At 36.0% G+C, this 13,149-nt stretch overlaps 1 long non-coding RNA gene across 1 annotated transcript in view; it reads right to left on the bottom strand.

Moving 5' to 3' along the window:
• The window catches only part of LOC137225334 (uncharacterized), a 602,240-nt gene extending 589,373 nt beyond the window's left edge, over positions 1–12,867 (bottom strand). The window contains exon 1 of the long non-coding RNA XR_010943792.1: positions 12,781–12,867. This is a non-coding gene — a long non-coding RNA (uncharacterized lncRNA). The remainder of the gene's footprint in view (positions 1–12,780) is intronic.
• Between the last annotated feature and the right edge of the window lie 282 nt (positions 12,868–13,149).

The following is a 13,149-nucleotide window of genomic DNA, read 5'->3' as shown; positions in this document are numbered from 1 at the left end:
TTTAAGGTAACTTAGAGACTGCATATGAGGGGTGCTCTACTGTCAAATGACAAAATGAAAACAATAAGAGTAATAAGTTTAATGTTCTTTATTCAAGGGAAAACAATCCATGGATTGGGGGAGAACATTGCCTCACAAGCAGTGAAGCCCTGTTCCTGAGGGATTTAGGGCTAGAGTGAGTTTTATAGGTTTCATAGAGTTACAGAAGAGGCAACAAAAAACAGGGCATGATTAGCTGGGAGGTTGAGGATTTCCTTATAAGGCTAGCAGGTCTTATTTTTAGGGTAAGGTGAACTAGCTAAAGCTGAGCTGGAGGATTGTGATTGATGTATGTTAGGTTTTCTAGGCTGACTTAGGTTTAGATTTCTCATGTGGGCTGGGCCACTGGGGCAGCTTCCATTTTTTGGATCCCAATATATAAATTAACTTTATCACTATGTAAGATTACAACAAATTCACTCAACCAGTTCTCTCCTGGAGAGTATAAATAAATGATTCCAAAAAAGAAAACCAGGTAGCAACTTCTGGGGGGCTCAGTGTTGGCATGAAGTTACCAGAACTGTTGAGTCTGAGAAAACCGACTGAATCCTGAAGGAAAGAGTCATTGTTCTGTCTTCCATGAGGCTGCAGTACTTTAAATGTTGGAAGCATCGAGCAGCGTCCTGGGCTACCTCACTTGCTTGGTTACCCTTATCATGATCTCCCATCACCTAGTATAACCTGACAGCATCTCCTTCTTGAAACATTAGTACACAACACAATGCAGCCTACCATTATCATGGGAAGCTCAGAGCTGTGCAATGGAGCAGATGGTATGAGACAGGAAAGATGAGCAACCAGGGCACCATCATTCTGGGTTAAAGACTGGCTTCTAGTAAAGCTGGAAAATCAAGTGGGTATTACAAATAAATTTAAATGCTCATGGACATGTATTTATTTGAATATTTTGCAATTAAAATAAAATTCCCATGACCAGAGCAAGTCATAAAGACTGTTTGGACTAACCAATAATTCTACAATGTCTTGAAAATGGGACACCAAGTGAAAATAAATTGAGAGGCTGAAGAATTTCAAAATATAAACTGTGATAAAATGGAATTATTCTGAAAGTTTTGTAAGTAATCCAAATATGTACTTAAATATTGGACTGTAAGATTGTCAGCTGAAACTATTAGAACAAAGATTTGATCTACTGCCATCTAGTGGATATTTTATTTATATTTATTTATTAGCAGCTGACAAAAGCACAAACAAGAAAGAAAATTACTGTCAGTCTAAGTTCAAACTCCACGGAACCTAGATGATTACCTACTCCAGTGGCGTCAGCCTCATGGAGTTCCGAGGCTTCACCAAGGCACCTTGGGCACCATGTGAGGTGTGAGAGGGGTGAAAGGTTATGGCTCCGAGGTTCCACCTCTAACCCAATAGAGCACTGCAATTTTATCCTATATTTTGGGCTTCTAACTCAATTTCACTTGAAGAAAGGATTTCACTTCTAAAAAGGAAAAGTAATGGTGAAAGACCTTATCTGGTCTCATGTTCATCACTGTATAAATAGATATGCCATTATTTTTCTAATGTCATACAAATGGCTAGTGGCATAGCTAGCAGTAGAACAGAGATATTTTGATTCCTATTCTCATTCAAATAATTTTGGGGGTAACTTCAAGTCCAATAGACTTCAAGTCCAGTGCTCTTTTTCAGTAGCACAAAGAGCTTATTTCATTTAAAAATAGAGTATTTCCTTGATCCTTATTTAAAATAACTTGACTCTACTATCTCCCTTACACCGTTAGAAACCTGAGTAGGGACAGAATCTCAAAACACATCAATGCAAATGAAATCATGGCTGTAAACTGTAGTTATACTATGAATAAGTAGCTTCTGTTGGGTATTGCCTCTCTTCTCCCTTAGAATCATTTAATTTTAGAGGTCAAAGAGATATCACAAATCATTTAATAAAACCATCTTTTAAAAAATTATGTCAGGTTTTATAAAACATAAAACTATTAACTCTGCTGGCATGCAGAGAAGTTACACTACTTGTCCCAGGTTAGTTACAATGTTTCTCCACTCTCCTGACCTCCTGTCCAGCAATAGGATGCAAGAGTGAGAGATAAAGAGGAGACAGGTTTATGGGAGGCAGTCGTTACTGTTTTGTTTGTCTATGATGGGTGAAAATTGGGGATTTTTGTGTGCTGGGAAGGAGTTGGTTGAAAGGGAAATGATGATACAAGGGAAAGAAGGATCATCAGTGGCACAAGTTCCTTGAGGACTTAAAGAGAATATATATATTCCAGAATGCATGTGGAGAGAAGAGACACCACTTTCCAGGAGCGAGATGGAGTGTCCACATCTGTAGTAGCATTGTCACTTTGATATATCTCCCTTGAATTTGCCACAAAACAAGTAGTTTTTTCAAATACGTTGATGTATTTATATTTACTTCTACATCTATCCTGTATCATCTCATTATAATTTGTAAATTCGTAATTCAAAACTACAGGGTTTTTTCTATATCTATCTTAAAAGCTACTTCCGCCTTTATTTATTTTTTATTTTGTTTTACTTTTTTTTTTTTTGCGGTACGCGGGCCTCTCACTGTTGTGGCCTCTCCCTTAGCAGAGCACAGGCTCTGGATGTACAGGCTCAGCGGCCACAGCTCACGGGCCCAGCCGCTCCGCGGCATGTGGGATCTTCCCGGACCTGGGCATGAACCCATGTCCCCTGCATCAGCAGGCAGACTCTCAACCACTGCGCCACCAGGGGAAGCCCCCTCCTTTATTTTTAATCCAAATGTACATCCCTCATATGACACCACATAATATCATGTGTCTTTTAGCATTTAAAAGAAAGATATAAAGTTGTTTATAAGGAATAACTTCAATATTATTCAAAAGATGTAAATTATTCATTTAAATATTTATTATTTAAATAGCAAGTCTGTGTAACCACAGTAATTTACATGCAGTAAGTTAACTAGACATTTTACTTTTTTCCATATTCTTCTTGAATTTTTCAAATTTATAATTTTACTCTTATAATCAGAAATGTTATATATTAGAGAAAAATATATTACTCTTAAAATCAGAAATTTTTTAAAAAAGCAAAAAAAAAAAATCTTGGATCTTTTTTCCGAGTCTGCCACAAACTATTCTGTGAACTTGGGCGAGTCAAATACCATTTCCTTGCCGTACTTCCTGCACCCATTTGAAAAATAAGGGAATTAAGCTAGATCATTTTAAGTCTGTTTCAAACACTTAAATGATTCTGATTTTACTATATGATTGTTCTCATTTTGAATAAGTATGTGTTGTTATATAAACTGCTGATTATTTCTTTTATGCCCATAAGTCAATAAAATTTTTAAATATTCAAGGGCTTTATGAAGAACCAAATAACAAGAGAAGGTGCTTTCTCCAAAGAGAAAACATTTGAAAAGCTCCAGGACACATTTTTTTTTTTTTTTTTTTGTGGTATGCGGGCCTCTCACTGTTGTGGCCTTTCCCGTTGCGGAACGCAGGCTCAGTGGCCATGGCTCACGGGCCTAGCCGCTCCGCGGCATGTGGGATCTTCCCGGACCGGGGCACGAACCCGTGTCCCCTGCATCGGCAGGCGGACTTTCAACCACTGCACCACCAGGGAAGCCCTCCAGGACACATTTTAAAAATGAATTATATACATGGTGGTAGAAAATGACAAAGGTCTCTCCTTCTCAGTAAGGAAAACTGAAAATTTTCAAAGACAGATGAAGTAATAAATTATCCATGTACATTTATTTACATGTTGGCTAGAACATAGAAGATATCAAGACTGCTAGAAATTTGATTTTCTGTGCTTCTTTTTATTAAATTATAATACAAATATCACAGGCAACTGGCACCATCAACTCCAGGAGGGCCTAAGGTGTTAGGTAAGCTATTGAGTGAACGAAAGAAGAATGTACCCAGTAGGAATTCATTGTATAAAGTTAGCCTACAGCATGAAGCAGTCTTATTAAGAACAGGCTGGGTTTAAAATACAGCTTTCCTTTTATCAAAGCAATTTGTATCAGAGAGCAGAATCTCATCAGTATAACATATTATTACCCTGCAGAGGACCTCAAGAACAAAATCTTCATGAGAGCATGGGACTTTGTCTACTTGTTTTACTGCTGTGTCCTTCAGCGCTGATAGCAGATTGGCACATACATGGTACTTAACCAATATCTGTCAAAAAAATTAACATCCTGGACTCCTTCCTGCTCTTAGTGTAGACCAGAATATTAATGATACCTGATGTTCGAATGAGAGAATTTAATTCATCAATTACTCACTGAGTGTCCAACACATGTCAACAAAATTATCTATCACTATTGCAACTACACTTTCAAAACAAAAACTCAGTTTGAATGATCTGCAAAGTATAAATTACCTTATGAATGCAACAGAATATGTTGCTGAAAATATAAATTTGGCAAAAAAATTGAGGAGTTAACTTTATATTATAGAAGGGCCACATAATTTCTAATCTAAAATGGGTCATTATGGAAATGAAAGAGCACATCCTTAGTAATTACGCCAGGATATCAGACATTAACTTGAAGTGTCCCTGGGGAAACAGTATGTATGGTCTCTTTTACAGACACCATGCTAAAGTCTATACCTCGTGAAAGGGCATGTTTCTACAGTAGTAAAAATCCCAGTCAGTCAATTCTAGAAAATCGATTATTAAATAAGAACGGTAAAAAATAATTAAAGACATTTTGAAGAATCTGAGACCATCACTGCTGGGAAGGTACTGGCAAAATTTAACTCCATAGCAAAATGAATAGCTTTCAAGAACTGAAAAGCCAAATAGAACCTAATGCACAATGACACTGACATTCAAGACTATTTTGTGTGATGTTTAATAGGATGTTAGCTAATTGCTGTGTATAAGAAAAATGGGAACAGGGATTATTGAAAGACAACATTACTATAAGATACCCCAAACAATGTGTAATTTCTTTGCTCTTCTTATACTCATAGTTTAACCAGTAACTATACTTCCAAGATACCATGACAGAGTTCTTTCAATCACCATCATCATTATTGACACCATGAAAAAACATGCACAGAGCTTGAAGGAAGGAGTAACAAACCTTAATAGATAAGATGAAGTTGTAAAACATCAAAAAACTGGCACATAGGAGTTCATATATGATATTGAGTACAGCATATTATTTCTGCACCTTAATGATACTCCTGAAAATTGGTTGCAACTCCAAACCTGTATGCCTTTGAACATCTCTCTGCCTCAATCATCAGAAACCTTTTCTGATTCGTCTACTTAAATATGTTAAGTCCTTGGGAGGGGGGAGAAAGAGAGAGGTTCTTGTACCTCTTTTAAAAATGCCAACTATGTTTAATCTCAGTCATTCCCAAGTTAAGATTTTTAAAAACCTGATTTAATTAAGTTGCGCTCACAATCCCCTCAAATCATCCAAATTAATGGCGGTTTTGATTTGAATTGCAAATAAAAGCAATCTTATTCCCTATTCTATAGAGAATTCTATTCTATAGTTCTATAGGACACATAATACTAGAGATCTCCTTAGAGGCTGGCATTTATTGAAATCATATTGCTCTTATTGACATTTAAACACACACTTGAACAGGCTTTACAATACCTACAGAAAAAAGAGAAAACCTAACATCATTCCACAGGTCTTCTTATTTCACCCACACAATTATTTTTTTTTGGTAGTCATTATAACTATCCCTATCTTATAATAAGAAAAGTGAGGCTTAGAGAATTTACACAGGGTTCTAACCCAGGTCTTCTGATTACAATATTTTTTTCTTCCTGATCATTACAGAGATTGCTATAGGGAAGTCCATAGGTATCAATTATCTGATTCATGAACATTAGACACTTGGACTGTGGGTTAAGTTTCTGTACAGAATGCCGTTGATTAGGGACTTATCACTGGTCATTCTAGGGTATCATAGTCTGAAAAAAGTTAAAATAAGTGCCTTCATGCATTTTTACATGTCTTAGGACATTTTTTTCCCGGCAACTCCAATCAGTAAGGAAGGAAAAAGTAGAATACATGAATTACATATTATTAGTTGCCTGGATTTTCAAAATTATACCAATATCAATAAAAGATTATACAGTCTTTTAAAAAACTTTTAAAATCAAACTGATATTTGATGGGATAAAACTGATAATTATAACAATAGTTTGATAACTTGTTCAAATAAAAGGAAAAGCTAATTGAATAGGTAGAGTAGAATCAATAAACAAAAGTATTTACACAAGCAAGGACACATCTCTGTTGCACTATATTGAACTATACCATATTACTACTTATTTAAATATACACACACATACTCATTCACTCACACTCCCCAACTATATTCTGCACTTTGAAAAACAGAAACCATGAATTTATCCATCTTTATATCACCATCCTTTGCAAAAATGTACAGGATCCTCACAACCTTATAAGGTAGGTGCTATTATACAAATGAGAAAAACCAAGGCACAGAGAACTTACATAACTTGTCCAAGGTTATATATATAGTAAGAATTGGAATCTAGATTCAGAACCAGGCATTCGACCAGAGATCCCTCTGTTCCTAACCACTTCTAAACTGCCCCACAGAGTTAAGGGATAATTAAGTAGTAATTGACATAGTTTTCCTTATTATTAGCTCTGCTTTTCATTGTGTAAAAATAAACATTCTGAAAATAAACACCTTAAATACTTTGCTAGTGATACACTTTCTGGGCAGGTTCAGAAAGCAATGAGAGAGACTGCTACATTGACCTTCATTCTTGCCCACAAAGAAAATTGTTAGAAACATTAAAATAAAAAAACCTTGGGAGAAAAAAATAATTATCAAGCTCTAACTGTAGAGGAGGATAATGCAGGGCATAGGAAATCACAATGTGACCCTGAAAACTGCTAATGAGCCTTTAGACCACAAGAGTGAGCCTAGTGTTTTCAGAGCACAGATTTAGCCCTGCTTCTGCCTGCGTTCCTTAGACCTTCCAAGGAGCAGTCTCTTAAATTCTAGGTGTCAGGGTTGTAACACCACAGATAAAGGGGAATAAACTCAAATGAGAATCATAGGGCTCAAAACTACTGCTTTTCTAGGTTTTTTGAGGAGATGTGACCATACATTATGCAATAAGACTAAACACTTAAACTCTAATTTTATACTAATATATAGTGATATATAGCATTTCCATAATGAACATTAATAAGAATGTTGAACTAGAGTTCAAGAGTATAGGTTTATTGTCTGCATATGGTAAGTGCACGACACGTGTTTGAGAAAGAAACAGTAAGAAAACTGAAGGAGAAACTGGACAATAACTCATCCCGAAAAGGAAAAACTAACCATCCTTCTGCTTTTACTCTTTTGCCTTCCCAAAACTGAACTGATTCTGTAAATTCAACAACTTGTTGACTATGTCCCTTAGTTCTGACCACTAAGTAAAAGCTAGAAAATCTAGCATTAGGTACAGGATTTATTAGCAAATAGTAGCTGCAAGATCCTTCTCTTTCAGCATCCCATGGATTTCAGTGGGTTGTAAACAGGAGATGTGTAACCAGGACTGAAGAAACTGAAATACCTTAAGTGTCAGGATAGTCAGGATCTAGTGAGACTGTTAAGCAACATTCTGCAATTGCCAAATCAATAAGCATTAATTTCCACATAAAATAGGTGACATATTTAATAATATACCTAGAGGAAACGGAAACATTTAGTCTAATAATAATTTTTAGTGACTCGCACTTACAAAGGCATTTTAATAATGTCAAGACCCTACATTCATCTAGTACTTTACTGTTTTAGAATTGCTTTTGCATGCATTACCTTAAGTGATCTGTATTGTTACATAAATAGAAAAATATAGGGAAAATATTAATCTAGGTATTATAGCTAGGTCAATAACTTTCAGAGTGATTTATAAAATACTAAAGTAAAACTATGTGTGCATATCTAAAAAATGAACCAGATAAACTATTTATGGGCATAATATACGGAAAAACATTCTATTCCTACAGCCAAACAGCAATAGCATGTGCAGTGATTATTCAATTTGGGCACAGTGATTAAGAACATGGGCTCTCAAGTCAGAATCTTTGGATTGAATCCCATTTTTGCTCCTTCTTAGTCATGTGACTTTGACAAAATGAAGATAATAATACCAAAGGATTGATTTGAAGATTAAATGAAATAATGCCTGCATAGTACATAGTGTAGCACATGGCATATAAGTCATTACCCAGTGAATATTAGCCATTAATCCTCATCATTTTGTTCCTCTTTTTGTGTCAGTAACCAGTTATAAAGCCATGTCATTGCTCATTAACAGTAAGACACGTTATCATCAATGTTATGAAAATACTCATTAAGTTCCTAAATGTACTTGATATTGCTCTTGATATTGAGCATGTTTTAAGAGTTAAGTTTAAAAAAATGTTAGAATATGCAAACTTTTTAGGCCAGTTTCATCTATTCCTTTGCCATTTTACAAATAAGTGATTCTCAATCAAAACCTTATAGTTTTATTGTGTAAGAATAGATCCCAATATTTAACCCCATTTTGCTAATCAAGAGTTAATTTTGGAACAAGCATCATACGATTATGATATCAAAAATTGTCAGCATGAAGGAGAATGCTTCATTGCTTTTATCTAATTTATCACTGTTATTCAGATGCAAATGGCTTTCAGTTACCATGTCTCAAACCATGATGCTAAAGAAACATTTTTTCTTTAATTAAGATGTTCCCCATTTACTCATTCACTCTCTAGCTCTTAAAAATCATTTTCTGAACAGAAGAAGCTGGACAGACCCTATTTTTACTGTATTTGAGAAACATTTATTCCTTAAGTGGGCATAATTCATCTCTCAGTATTTGTAAGATTCAGAAATCTCTTTTTAAATACTGGGTTAGAAGAAGATACCATCATTGAGATAACTGGAGACTTCAGCAGGGAAAAAAACTGGTCAATTATAACAGCACAATACATTGGCTAAAAAAAAATTCAAACTGGCCCTACCCAAATCTACGTAACCAATCCTGTAATTTAAGATACAATATTTGTGTTAATTAAATTCAAAACCACTACAATGTGAACTCAGATATCAGGTTTCCATTTTTTCTTCATCAAAACCAAAATTATTTTAAAGAATACTAATATAAATGATAATTTATTAGTAGTTGATTACATCCTTATTGGGTAGTGGAAAAAAAATACACCTCACTAAGTCCAGTCCCCTTGTTTTCAACCATAAAATAGGAATCCTACATACACACAGTGTTGGATCACGTAAGTGAATTTAATTTATGTTAGCCCTGTAAAATTGTATAATCCTATCTGGCTGATTTTAAAAGTACCGATTATTTGGTGGACTGGAAAAATTATTGAACCAGTCTTTCTGAATTCCGGATACCAGTCTCAGCTGTCCCAGAAAACTGATAGAACATACTCTTGGGTAAGATATTTTTCCCCTCTAAGACTTTTACAAAATATGGACTTTAGCTGATTTCCAGTACTAAAATTTCTATTTTCCTAGTTATAAAAAGCAAAGATGTATATATTTTCTAGTTATTCCATTCCTTTCTAATAACATGTACTGGGCAAACACTATGAAATATAATTTTTAAAATCTAAACACAGCTTGCAAACATATTAACAAGAATATCATTGTTTGCAAAGAAATTAATTTCCACTTAGCAGTAAGTACAGTAGCCAAAAGTGTAAACTTAAATAGATGAGTAGCATAAAATCAACCATATTTTGGCATAATGTTATCAGATTATATCAAAATCACATAGAAATACACTCTTAAAAGATTACTATACTAGTTTGTAGATTAAAAATACATATCTCAAAGAATAACACTAAGACTCAGGATTCCATATTTCCTGATTTATTATGCTTTATAGAGCATTTCAACATTAATTGCTTACCTCTTCCAAGTAATTAATTCTTTCATATCATTAACAGTAGAGCTTGATACTGTAATTTGCTTATCCTAGCTGCTTTACAATTAATCTACATCAATTTCATTTATTTTTAAGTTTTAAAACACCAGGCTAAGTTGGCTTAATTCCACACTTGATGAATAAAAGAATTTACAATTCCCTACAACTGGTTATTTAAGAAAAATAATGCAACAAGCATTTACTCTGAGCTTGATAGTGAAGGGCCAGTGAAATGAAAGACAAGACTGACAAGGCAAAACTGACATCATCTGGAACACGGTGGTAATCGTTGACAACAATAGTAATTGGAATTTGTTAACCCTCCCTCTACAACTTACAATGCACTTTTAACTCATTAATTAGAACACTGATTTAAAACTTAGGAGCATAATGTTATTCTTAGAGCTAGAGGTGGAGGGTGAATTCAACATGGTCTCTGTCCCCAGGGGGCTTTCAGTCTAGTGGTAAAGATATGCACACATGTGGCCCTACAGCAATGTTGACTGCCACACATGCAATAATGGAAGCACAAAGAGAAGGATGGAAAAGTGAAAGGTTCTGGCCACAATGATTTGAAAAGATTTCATAGAAGAGGGAACATTTAACCTGGTCCCTGAAGCAAAGAAGGATTTCAAATGTTTAAAGAAGGGGGTGGGGGGGGTGATGGAGGAGTATTCCATACATCTCTGTGCTGGCAGTGTATTGAATTTTCACAGATAAGAAAAAATAGAGACATTAACATGATCTGACCAAGGTTAGAACAAGAGAAAGAATCAGAGCCACTCCTTGAACTTTTCACTCCTGGGTCAAATGGTTCCTGCTCTATCAAATTGCTTCCTTCCTGAGGTAAGACAAGGTTTCTCTGTCTTCACAACCATCTCCACCCTCCATTTATTCCCTTATGTTGCCACACCCTTTGCAGGACCTTGCTAAGATGTCCAGAGAAAAACACAGAGGCAGCCACCTCTTCATAAAACACATTCCATTTCAGCTTGTGTCTCAAAACAAAATGAACACATCTAGGTCTATTTGGGGGCACCCTTTCCTCACCATTCTCCAACATTTCAAAGGAAAGGGAACTGTGCTTTCGCCACATGGCAGCCTCAATAAAATTGTGCTCCATTCCTCTAAACCTTCCGTTTTCCTCTTTCAGTTTTGTCAAGTGTTCCCAATTCCAAGAAATCGTAATTCAGAACATGGGGGAGGTTGAAGCGTTTTGGCGCAGGAGGTCGTGCAGATGTTATTCCTTAAGGAAGATGATCATGATTGCCTATGAGACTAATGGCTGTGAGTCGGCTAGGAGCCAAAAGTTCTCTTACAGCAGAATGTATAAACCATTCTCCTACTGAAAGAAGGCCCCCAGTAGGATAATATATTATTACACATGATTCAAATTACAGGATCTGCAGCAGGGGAGCTCATGACTGATTCAGGACAGTCGCTCCCTGAATGCTGATGATGGGATGATGGAATGCCTCATGAATTAAAAGGGCCGTGGTTTAGTGTCTAAATCCTTCACATGCTTTAAAAAGTGTCTCTGCCTATCATGGTACTGTTTAAGCTTCTTAAACGAATCATGCACTGTTATGAAACCCTTGTCGATGTTTTTAAAATTCCATGTCTCTGAATAATTATATTCAAAATATTCTTTGAAAAATAAGACAATGAAACTACCTTCTCTGCTAGAAAACTCTATCCCTTTAATGCCAATATGCAATAAAGATATGGCTTAAGAGAAATCACATTTAAGTGTGACCCAGTTTCCGCTCTTTGGGATTCTCTAAAGCAACCTGAAAATCTTCACATGTCATATGTTCCAGCCTTTTTAAGTTATCTATAGAACAAATGAGTTTATCTCTGACAAACAAGACAAAATTGTGTTTCCAAAGGTTTTCTGATGATTATATGAACTCATTGCTGAATATTATTTCACTTGGTCTATTTTGGTTATATAACAAAGCAATACATTTGCTAAAGGTATTACACTGGGAATGGAGATCAAGCATTTTTATAGAAACACTAAGGTAGATGTTACATATTACGCATTCTGAAAAACAAACTGCTGCGATATATTCTGAAATAATATGTGAACTGGTCCCTTAACTTCTTTTCAAACTGGTTCTTGCATTCAGTTTTTCTAGTAAATGGATGCAAATCAGGTGCATTGTGCTAAGATGGGAAGAGAGAGATTTGTCCAGAAATGACCTCAGTTCTATTCATTAATAAAATGACACATTGGCTGAGAGCAGTGAAGAATAAAATATAACAAGAGTTGAACTTTCCTCCCTGGAATAGATGCACATAAGCACTTTTTGGAAAAAACACTATATGTAAAAATGGCCACTGCAGCATAATACATGGAAACATTAAAGGAAGCTCTAAGATGCAGATTGCTCGGAAAAATTGCAACTTCCATGGCAATGCACCCTCTTATTCTCCATTACCTTGCACAATTCTGAATCCCAACTTGCCGAAAGCATGCTATTCTTAAGGGGGGAGTGGGGTTCAGATACAATAAGCAAAGGTTTAATTTTTTCTAAGGTTTTTTAGAAGAAGGTAATATTGCAAGGTCAAAACGAAATAGAATTGTACCCAGAATCACTTTCAGTGACAGCAGACACCAATGGGGGGGAAAAAAACGTGGAGGCTGTCAGAGAGAATACAGCCACATTTTTGCATAGCGGTTTAAATTATGCCGGCAGAATAATTAATGGAAGGACCTAATATGGGGAGGGGGGTAACAGGAAAGGGGGAAGGCTATGTTAAACAAAGTTCATTACTGCATGATGTAAATGAGTTTCTCACCAGTGATGTCACTGATTGGCTGAGCTGCAAAGCTGGCTTCGAGCATGGCCGGATTGGCTGCTAGCTCTTCTGGTGCCTGCCTGCTTGGGCAGCGGTTGAACCAGATACTTTCTGTCTCTCTTGTTGTCGTTTGAAGCAAATCTTGTTCAGCCCAGCTGTGTCTCCATAGTAGTGGCACCCTAAGAGAGTCTCCCTCCTGCTTCCCACAGCCCGTGTGAGGCGGTCGCCGCTGTGAAATACCAGCACTTGGCACCAAGCCCAGACAGCGTTCTCAGATCCATCTATAACACACACATACAAAAAGAAAAATAAAAAAAAAAAAGCAGTTCTTTCATCTGAATTGCATCCTAAGGAGGATTAAGAAGGCTT

This window comes from Pseudorca crassidens, chromosome 5 (assembly GCF_039906515.1).
Source record: "Pseudorca crassidens isolate mPseCra1 chromosome 5, mPseCra1.hap1, whole genome shotgun sequence".
Lineage (NCBI taxonomy): Eukaryota > Metazoa > Chordata > Mammalia > Artiodactyla > Delphinidae > Pseudorca > Pseudorca crassidens.
This window is presented reverse-complemented; position numbering and strand designations above follow the sequence as displayed.